A 10,227-nucleotide genomic window follows, 5' to 3' on the forward strand; every position below is an offset into this window, starting at 1 on the left:
ACACATATTAAAACGTCCATTTATCACCATCTTCAGAAGCTCATATTTTAAATTCCACATCTTCACAACACAGGGGAAAAAAGTCTTCCTTTTCCCATTTGAGTCATTTTTATTAGAATATTCTTTCTCTTTCTGTGAAGTGAAGTGAAGTGAAGTCACTCAGTCGTGTCCGACTCCTTGCGACCCCATGAACTGTAGGCTACCAGGCTCTGAGGAGCCTCTCAGTCCATGGAATTTTCCAGGCAAGAGTACTGGAGTGGGTTGCCATTTCCTTCTCCAGGGGATCTTCCCAGCTCAGGGATCGAACCCGGGTCTCCCGCACTGCAGGCAGACGCTTTACCATCTGAGCCACATATTCGCATTCCAAAGGCAAACCTGGCCTCTCCAGGTTGTCTGTACCTCTATTTAGTCATCTGGGGCATCAAATGCTTCTCTTGGAGCTGCTTTGATTCTCACCAATGTGGTGAACACCTACACCTACAGGTGTTTGATGAACACCTACATGGTGTGTACACTGGAAACCTGTGCCCACAGAGTGTCATGAAAGGTGCCTGCATACAGGACAGCATGCTACACACGTCCCTTCTGCTCCATTGTTCCTTCAGACTTCACTTAACAAAACACAAGCTCAAAGACAAAATGAAGAATTTCAAGATGACAACTGTAGAGCACTAGACCAAGCCCAGGCCCTTCTGAGCATGGGGTCCTGTGTGACAGCACAGGTCACACACTCATGAAGCTTGCCCTGGTGACAATACAGATAGATAGGTAGGAGAATATACAAAAGACTCACTCTAAAAAAATAATGGTTTCTAGAAGACCATGCTTCCTCTTGCCCAAGCTGAAATTCTTATTAGTCTACCAAAACATCACCCAGCTTCCCGAATACAATACTAACTGAGGGAGGAACGGTACGAAATGATATATGATCCAAAGACCCAGTTCTAGCTGTCTGTTGCAATGCAACATGATACTTAAATGTGCTAAGTCGCTTCAGTGCGCCCAGCTCTGTTCAACCCTATGGACTGTGGCTCACCAGGCTCCTCCATCTATGGGATTTCCCAGGGAAGAATACTAGAGTGGGTTGCCATGCCGTCCTCCAGGAGATCTTTCTGACCCAGGGATTGAACCCACATCTCTTATGCCTCCTGCATTGGCAGGTGAGTTCTTTACCACTCGCACCACCTGGGAAGCCTCTGCTTAAATGAGTGGCTGAAAACCACTGTATTGGTCACTGAATCACTGCATGGAGGAGGAGGACCACTCCTCAAGAAGGGACTCCCTTCTTGAACTGCTACATGATCCAGAAATAAAATCCTACTGTGTCTGAGCCATTCTTATATAGCCTTGGCCGGAACGTTCTTCAGTCCCTTATGGCACTGATTAGCATCAGTAGGTGGAATGCGACTGCAGCAGAATTGTATTGGAGTGTCTGGAATGGTTTCGCTCAGACGTCTGGTCTTTCCACACAGTGGCTCCCGCAGAGCAGATAGACGTCTCCCATGGTGGTGGCTTAGGGCTCCAAGAGCAAGTGTCCCAAGAGCTAGGAAGGGGAAGCTATAGTAATCACAGGAGAAATGCTGGTTGATTAGACCAAGAGAGCAGAAGCAGTAGAGTGGTAAGAAGTGGGGGAATTTTTAATTTACATTGAAAATCAAGACTGTAGGGCCTCTTAACAGGTTGCTTTGTTATGATCAAGAGACATCAAGAATGATAGAGGAGGCAAAATAATGGCCCACCAAAGATGAAGTGAAGTCGCTCAGTCGTGTCCGACTCTTTGCGACCCCGTGGACTGTAGCCTTCCAGGCTCCTCGGTCCACGGGATTTTCCAGGCAAGAGTACTGGAGTGGGTGAGTTGGGTTACGTAGCAAAGAGAAATGGATTAAAGTTCTCAATGGAATTTAGATCCCTAACCAGATGATTTTAAAATAAAGAGATTATCCTGGATTATCTGGGTAGGCCCAATATAATCACAAAGATCCTTAAAAGAAGAAAAGGAAAGTAGCACAGGAAGAGCCAGATCAATGGAAACTTGAGACAGATTTAGTCCAAAGGTGGTAACTTTGAAGATGGAGGAATAGGGCCCTGTGGCAGAAATTCAGATAACCTCTAGGAGCTGGAAGAAGCAAGGACGGGTTCTCTTCTAGAGCCCCAGAAGGAGCACAGTCCTGCCAACACCTGGATTATAGCCTGGTGAGACCCAGGTTGGACTTTTAATATAAAAACTATATAACATAAGTTGGTTGGTGGTGGTTTTTTATTGCAATTTTTAAAGAACCCACATGCAATGCAGGAGACCTGAGTTTGATCCCTGGGTTGGGAAGATGCCCTGAAGAAGGGGATAGCTACCCACTCCAGTATTCTTGCCTGGAGAATTCCATGGACAGATGAGCCTGGCAGGCTACAGTCCATAGGGTCGCAAAGGGTCAGACACGACTGAGCGACTTTCACTTAAATTTAGTTTACTTATTTTTATACAGTTTTAAAGGTTGGGCTTCCCTTGTAGCTCAGTTGGTAAAGAATCTGCCTATAATCCAGGAGACCTGGATTTGATCCTGGCTTGGGAAGATGCCCTGGAGAAGGAAATGGCAACCCACTCCAGTATTCTTGCCTGAGAAATCCATGGACGGAGGAACTGGGCTACAGTTCATGGGGTCGAAAGAGCTGGACACAACTTAGCAACTAAACAACCAAGTCACCTGAAGAGCTTATGAAAAACTCCCAGACTTAACACCTTAATCAATAAATTAGAATTTCTAGATCAGGGCCCCAAACATCTTATGTTATCAAAGCTCTATCAGTGATTATAGGACCAAAGAAAAGCAAGTGCTTAATCAATCCCTGATTGACCAGCTGGGGGAGGGAGGAAGCTGTCCTAGCTCGAATCTAAATTATGTATAATCCTGGGGTTGAGACCTGCATGAACACATCTGGGGCAGACCCAGCAGATGTCTCTTTGCACCAGGGGCTAAAGGGCTCCAGGGAGATAATACAGCTCAAAGGAAGAAAGAATCAGGTACAAGACTGATCCCAAATAGTGTCCGGTGTCTGTGACTGAGGCTTGCAGGTAAGAAAACTAAGAATCAGACATGCCAAGTTCAAATCCCCTGTGATCTTGGCTTTCAGGTACCTCTTAGTCTCGGCTTTCTCACTTGCAAATGGAGATATTAGGAGTACAATCTCTTGGGGCTTCTATACATACTAAAAATGAAGACATGTTTGTAGAGTTACTCCTTCACTGCCTGTGTATGTGCTTAGTAAGCATTAACTTTGTAAATTATAATAGAGATCACCCTTTCACTAAAAGCTCTGAATTCTCTGATGGATGTTGAAGCAGACTATGAAGGAAGAAAAAGACTGAAAGTGAGATGGAAGGAGTCATCCCTGGGTGTCAAAGTCCACCAGCTCTGGTACATCTGGGAGCTGCAAACAGGAGTGCAGACACCCAGGTAACGTCCAGCAAGAAGGGCTTGGGTGTCTAGCAGAGGCCTCATTACAGAAGCAAGGACAGCAACATTCAAGTTACACCAACAAATCCTGAAACTGGTTTGTCATCAATCCCAGTGTGAGTACCATCCAGACAAACTTAAAGATGAGTCTTGATCCTAAAATAAATAGTATATCAAACTATTCTAGAGGAGATGAGCGCTCAGGAAGCTCTGTGTTCTAAATCCACTGGTGTGCTGCAAACCACCTCTCACAAAATGAGAAATTAATATCTTCACTTACATTGTTGGCCAATTTCCATGGTGTAAATTCTCCTACCTTGGCTGAGATCGCACAGATATCACTAAACACTGCCTTCAGGACAGATAGCATGGCTGTCATGCTCTCAAGAACTCTCCTGCTTTATCCTTTGAATGACCCAGCTTCTAAAAGCAAGATGCAGTGATAGACACTGTGTAGCTTTTAACTGATTATGCTGTCCCTGGAGAAGGAACATTTCTATATAAGACTTAGCCCATCTTTATCCTGAGACTGCCACATACATAATGTATTCTTCCAACCTGATGGGGACATTTACCGCCCACAAGGGAAGTACTTTAAAGAGTCCATAGGTCAGCCTGTCTGCAGACTACGTGATGGTACTTTGCCCCCCTCCTTTATTACAGCTCTCCTGTCTTTGTGGGAAAGAGAATATATTTAAGGGACTACTGGGAAAACGATTTATGAGTCTATCAAGTGAAAGAGCTATTGTGATGTGGGTTCCAGTTGAGGAAATTATACCTGAAATTCAAACTACAGTAAGTCCCCTACAAATGAATCTTCAAGTTGCAAACTTTCAAAGATGTAAACATGAGCTTGCATGTCCAATCAGGTAAGTTTGCTCACATGTCTGGCATGCATTTTCACATGTGGGCATCCTCTATGAGTGGTCATGCTTTACAGTACAGTACTATATAGAATCAGAGAAGGAAATGGCACCCAATCCAGTACTCTTGTCTGGAAAATCCCATGGACGGAGCAGCCTGGTAGGCTATAGTCCATGGGGTTGCAAAGAGTTGGACATGACCGAGCAATTTCACTTTCACTTTTCACTTTCATGCATTGGAGAAGGAAATGGCAACCCACTCCAGTGTTCTTGCCTGGAGAATCCCAGGGACGGAGAGCCTGGTAGGCTGCCATCTATTGGGTCACACAGAGTCAGACACGACTGAAGCGACTTAGCAGCAGCAATATAGACTAGAGTAGTACAGTATTTTTATTTAGTACAGTGTCTTTATTTAGTACAGTGGCTCAGATCATGAACTCCTTATTGCCAAATTCAGATTTAAATTGAAGAAATTAGGGAAAACCACTAGACCATTCAGGTATGACCTAAATCAAATCCCTTATGATTATACAGTGGAAGTGAGAAATAGATTTAAGAGACTAGATCTCATTGATAGAGTGACTGATGAACTGTGGACGGAGGTTCCTGACATTGTACAGGAGACAGGGATCAAGACCATCCCCATGGAAAAGAAATGCAAAAAAGCAAAATGGCTGTCTGGGGAGGCCTTACAAATAGCTGTGAAAAGAAGAGAAGCGAAAAGCAAAAGAGAAAAGGAAAGATATTCCCATTTGAATGCAGAGTTCCAAAGAATAGCAAGGAGAGATAAGAAAGCCTTCCTCAGTCATCAATGCAAAGAAATAGAGGAGAACAGAATGGGAAAGACTAGAGATGTCTTCAAGAAAATTGGAGATACCAAGGGAACATTTCATGCAAAAATGGGCTCGATAAAGGACAGAAATCGTATGGACCTAACAGAAGCAGAAGATATTAAGAAGAGGTGACAAGAATACACAGAAGAACTGGACAAAAAAGATCTTCATGACCCAGATAATCATGATGGTGTGATCACTGACCTAGAGCCAGACATCCTGGAATGTGAAGTCAAGTGGGCCTTAGAAAGCATCACTACGAACAAAGCTAGTGGAGGTGATGGAATTCCAGTTGAGCTATTTCAAATCCTGAAAGATGATGCTGTGAAAGTGCTGCACTCAATATGCCAGCAAATTTGGAAAACTCAGCAGTGGCCACAGGACTGGAAAAGGTCAGTTTTCACTCCAATCCCAAAGAAAGGCAATGCCAAAGAATGCTCAAACTACCGCACAATTGCACTCATCTCACAAACTAGTAAAGTAATGCTCAAAATTCTCTAAGCCAGGCTTCAGCAATGAGTGAACCGTCAAATTCCAGATGTTCAAGCTGCTTTTAGAAAAGGCAGAGGAACCAGAGATCAAATTGCCAACATCTGCTGGATCATGGAAAAAGCAAGAGAGTTCCAGAGAAGCATCTATTTCTGCTTTATTGACTATGCCAAAGCCTTTGACTGTGTGGATCACAGGAAACTGTGGAAAATTCTTCAAGACATGGGAATACCAGACCACCTGATCTGCCTCTTGAGAAACCTGTATGCAGGTCAGGAAGCAACAGTTAGAACTGGACATGGAACAACAGACTGGTTCCAAATAGGAAAAGGAGTACATCAAGGCTGTATATTGTCACCCTGTGTATTTAATTTACATGCAGAGTACATAGTGAGAAACGCTAGGCTGGAAGAAGCACAAGCTGGAATCAAGATTGCCGGGAGAAATATCAATAACCTCAGATATGCAGATGACACCACCATTATGGCAGAAAGTGAAGAGGAACTAAAAAGCCTCTTGATGAAAGTGAAAGAGGAGAGTGAAAGTTTGCTTAAAGCTCAACATTCAGAAAACGAAGATCATGGCATCCGGTCCCATCACTTCATGGCAAATAGATGGGGAAACTGAAAACAGTGGCAGACTTTACTTTTCTGGGCTCCAAAATCACTGCAGATGGTGGTTGTAGCCATGAAATTAAAAAACGCTTACTCCTTGGAAGGAAAGTTATGACCAACCTAGATAGCATTTTGAAAAGCAGAGACATTACTTTGCCAACAAAGGTCCGTCTAGTCAAGGCTACGATTTTTCCAGAAGCATTGTATGGATGTGAGAGTTGGACTATAAAGAAAGCTAAGTGCAGAAGAATTGATGCTTTTGAACTGTGGTGTTGGAGAAGACTCTTGAGAGTCCCTTGGACTGCAGGGAGATCCAATCAGTCCATCCTAAAGGAGATCAGTCCTGGGTGTTCATTGGAAGGACTGATGCTAAAGCTGAAACTCCAGTCTTTGGCCACCTCATGCAAAGAGTTGACTCATTTGAAAAGACCCTGATGCTGGGAGGGATTGGGAGCAAGAGGAGAAGGGGACAACAGAGGATGAGATGGCTGGATGGCATCACCGACTCTACGGACATGGGTTTGAGTAGACTCCTGGAGTTGGTGATGGACAGGGAGGCCTGGCGAGCTGCAATTCATGGGGTCGTGAAGAGTTGGACACAACTGAGCAACTGAACTGAACTGAACAGTGTCTTTATTTCAAGACCAGGATGTCTGGAAGCAAGTGTAAAAGGAGCGGTGATGTAACTGGTACTGTACTTTTCAAGGTAGTATACTGCAAGATTAAAAATGCCTTTATTTTTTATGTATGATTTGTGTGAAAAGTATGATAAAACTATTATAGTACTATTTAGCCAATTGTATTTGTTGGGTACCTGGGCTAATTGTGGTGGTCTCAGGAACAAATTGAACTTACAACGTGCTCTCAGAATGGAAGTCATTGGTATGTAGGGGACTTACTGTACTTAGGGAGAAAAGTCTGTCATGGCTTTTTACCAGTTTTTACATAGACTAAAGACTCATTAGAATGGTATGGACTGAAAATGTTGACATTATGAAATGCATGCATCAGAATTCCCTGTATGGCAATTTAAAATACAGATTTCTGGACCCTACCCCTTGGGTTTCTGATTCAGTGGATCTGGGACCCCAGGATGCACATTTCAAGTAAGTTCCCTATGATGCTGCTGGCCTGCAGATCACATTCAGACACATGAGACAGCTTAAAACTGGGATTTCTCCTGAACTAGCCAATATTTTGGGCTTCCCTGGTAGTTCAGTGCTAAAGGACCTGCCTGCCACTGAAGGAGACATGGGTTCCATCCCTGGGTCAGGAAGATCTTCTGGAGAAGGAAATGACAACCCACTCCAGTATTCTTGCCTGGATGAACAGGACAGAGGAGCCTGGCGGGCTACAGTTCATGGAGTCTCAAAGAGTCAGACACGAGTTAGTGACTAGAGAGCAACAACAGCCAATATGTTAAAATTAATCACACAGTATCCATTGAAAGGGAACAGAAGCTCCCTGTGACACAATAAAAATTTCCAAATTCATGCTTGGACTGAAATGAGACTTCCAGAGGACCAATAATATTAACATGAAGTTTTAAATGGAAGTTCTAAGGTGACGTTTGGATCTTTTGCTCCCTACTAAAAGCTTGTATGCTGCATGCTTAGTTGCTCAGTTGTGTCCGACTCTCTGCAACCCCATGGACTGTAGCCCACCAGACTCCTCTGTCCTTGGGGATTCTCCAGGCAAGAATACTGGAGCGGGTTGCCACGCCCTCCTCCAGGGCATCTTCCCCACCCAGGGATCAAACCCGGGTCTCCTGCATCTCCTGCATTGGCAGGCGGGTTCTTTAGCACTAGCAGCACCTGGGAAGCCCCACTAATAGCCATTATTCTATTTTTTTTTGCCTCGGGAAACAAAAGGATGATAGAACTTGCCTGAGATTGCACAGCAAAGCGGAGGCCCTTTATCTCTACAAAGGGGCTCTCTCCTTTCTGCCTCTCCCCAGCGCCCAGAACACAGTACAAAAAATGCCCATGGACCTGTACCGTTGTTGAAGGGAAGGAGGGACACAGTCCCAGTCTATGAATCCTCGAGGTCGCCAAAGGAAGTCACTCATATTTCTGCATTCTTTTTTAGCCGCACTCTGAAATTCCCGGCTTCCCTTTTCTGTGGATGAAGTTGTTCTGTGTACAAAGGTGGTGGCTTTCAGAGCCTAAGCCCAGGAGAGACTAACACAAAAAACCCCAAATGCTAATTTTAACATCTGGTGTAAGCAGGATGTGAAGGTCATTGTTTTAAAACCACATCTCCTAACAGGGAAAAATAGTCTTGATGGAAGTGTTTTGTTTTCTCTGTTTCACAATATTCTCACCTCCTTTTCTAACTGGCCTGGAAACTGTTATTTCATCCTTAGTATTTTTTTGAGTTATTATTTTTTGTAAGTAGCCTTCTATGGAACTAAGATCCACTGCCCATATTAGGCATGATGCTCAAGTGGGGCTTTCCTATCAGGTTTCAAGATTATTTTGCAAATGCCACCCAGCTGTCCCTTCACTCCAGTGTTCCTCTCCAAACTCAACAGGGACCCCTCAGCAAACTGGAGCAGGTCTGTGCAAGCCACCCACAGCACTTCCTGTGAACCTTACAGACCGTGTTCATTCCTGCCTTTATCCAACAAACTACCCAGGTGGCACAGGCTTGGTGTTTCTGTTTGGTTGCATTGTTTTTATCTTTCTCCTGTTGGTCTGATGGCTTTTAGAGTTGGTGACCAAAAGGCACTTTAGAAATGAGATGTGCTGAGCTGTATGAAGGGTGAATAATCCATCTGAGGGGACTTAGCCCAGCTACCCCATCCCTGGCACATCCCTGGCTCATCCCTGGCTGACGGGCCTCAGGACGGACAGTTCCTCGGGGGACGCACAGAGCAGGAAGGGACTTCAGGTCTTCATTTTACCCTCTGTTTAATGAAAAGCAGAGCTCTTTGTAAAAAAAAAAAATAAAAGTTCCTTTCTGGAGCTTGGGATTTTATATAATAGCTGATATTGCTGGAAAGAGCTATTTAGGCAGCTTTCCTGGTCTCTCAGCCAATGTGCTGAGCAACTGGCAGCAACCCAGGGAGGCAGGTATTATCACTGTGTCACTTTACATAGAGGAAACTGCAGCTCAGAGGAGAGGGGTAGCTGGACAGAAGATGAAGGTGCGGCCAGCTCTATTTGTCTCCAGATCATAATAGCTAATGCTTATTGTCTTGGTCAGCTGGGGCTGCTCTAACAAAACCCCACAGACAGGTAGTTCTCTCTTCCAGAGACTGGGAAGCCCAAGGTCAAGGTGTGGCTGATTTGGTGGCTGACTCGGTCCTTCTTCCTGGTTTATAGGCTGTCACTTTCCCACGGTGTCCTTACACAACAGAGAGAGAAAAACAAACAAACAAACCCAAATCTCTCGTCTCTCTTCCTCTTCTTCTAAGGACACGAAGCCCATCATGGGGATCCCATTGACACGAGCTCATGTAAACCTAATTATCTCCCAAACATCCCATCCCTAATGCCACCATGCTGGGGGTTCAGGCTTCAACATATGAATTCAGGGGGACACAAAAATTTAGGCCATAACATTGATTGAGTTCCTTATGTTAATCCTTCTATGCCCATTACGTCTCTGATCCTCACAACAGCGCTAGGAGAATACTGTTGTCATCCCCACTGTACAGATGGTGAGATGAAAGCACAGAGAGGTTGAGCAAGTTGTTGTAGGTCACACAGCTAGCTGAAGGCAGAGCTGGGACAGAGAGCCAGGACTCAGGCAGCCTGCTCCAGTAGCCATGCCAACCCCTGGGCCACAGAGCCCTCATTAGATACTGAATATACGTTTAGAACTGCTTCTCTTAGGATACCATCGGGGCTCCTCCCCAGAACTCCAGGGTGAGGGGAAAATTTGTGTCATGGCTTAGATTGTAAAGAATCTGCCCACTAATGCAGGAGATGTGAGTTCAATCCCTGGGTTGGGAAGATCCCCTGGAGGAGGAAAT

This window comes from Bos indicus x Bos taurus, chromosome 20 (assembly GCF_003369695.1).
Source record: "Bos indicus x Bos taurus breed Angus x Brahman F1 hybrid chromosome 20, Bos_hybrid_MaternalHap_v2.0, whole genome shotgun sequence".
Taxonomy (NCBI): domain Eukaryota; kingdom Metazoa; phylum Chordata; class Mammalia; order Artiodactyla; family Bovidae; genus Bos; species Bos indicus x Bos taurus.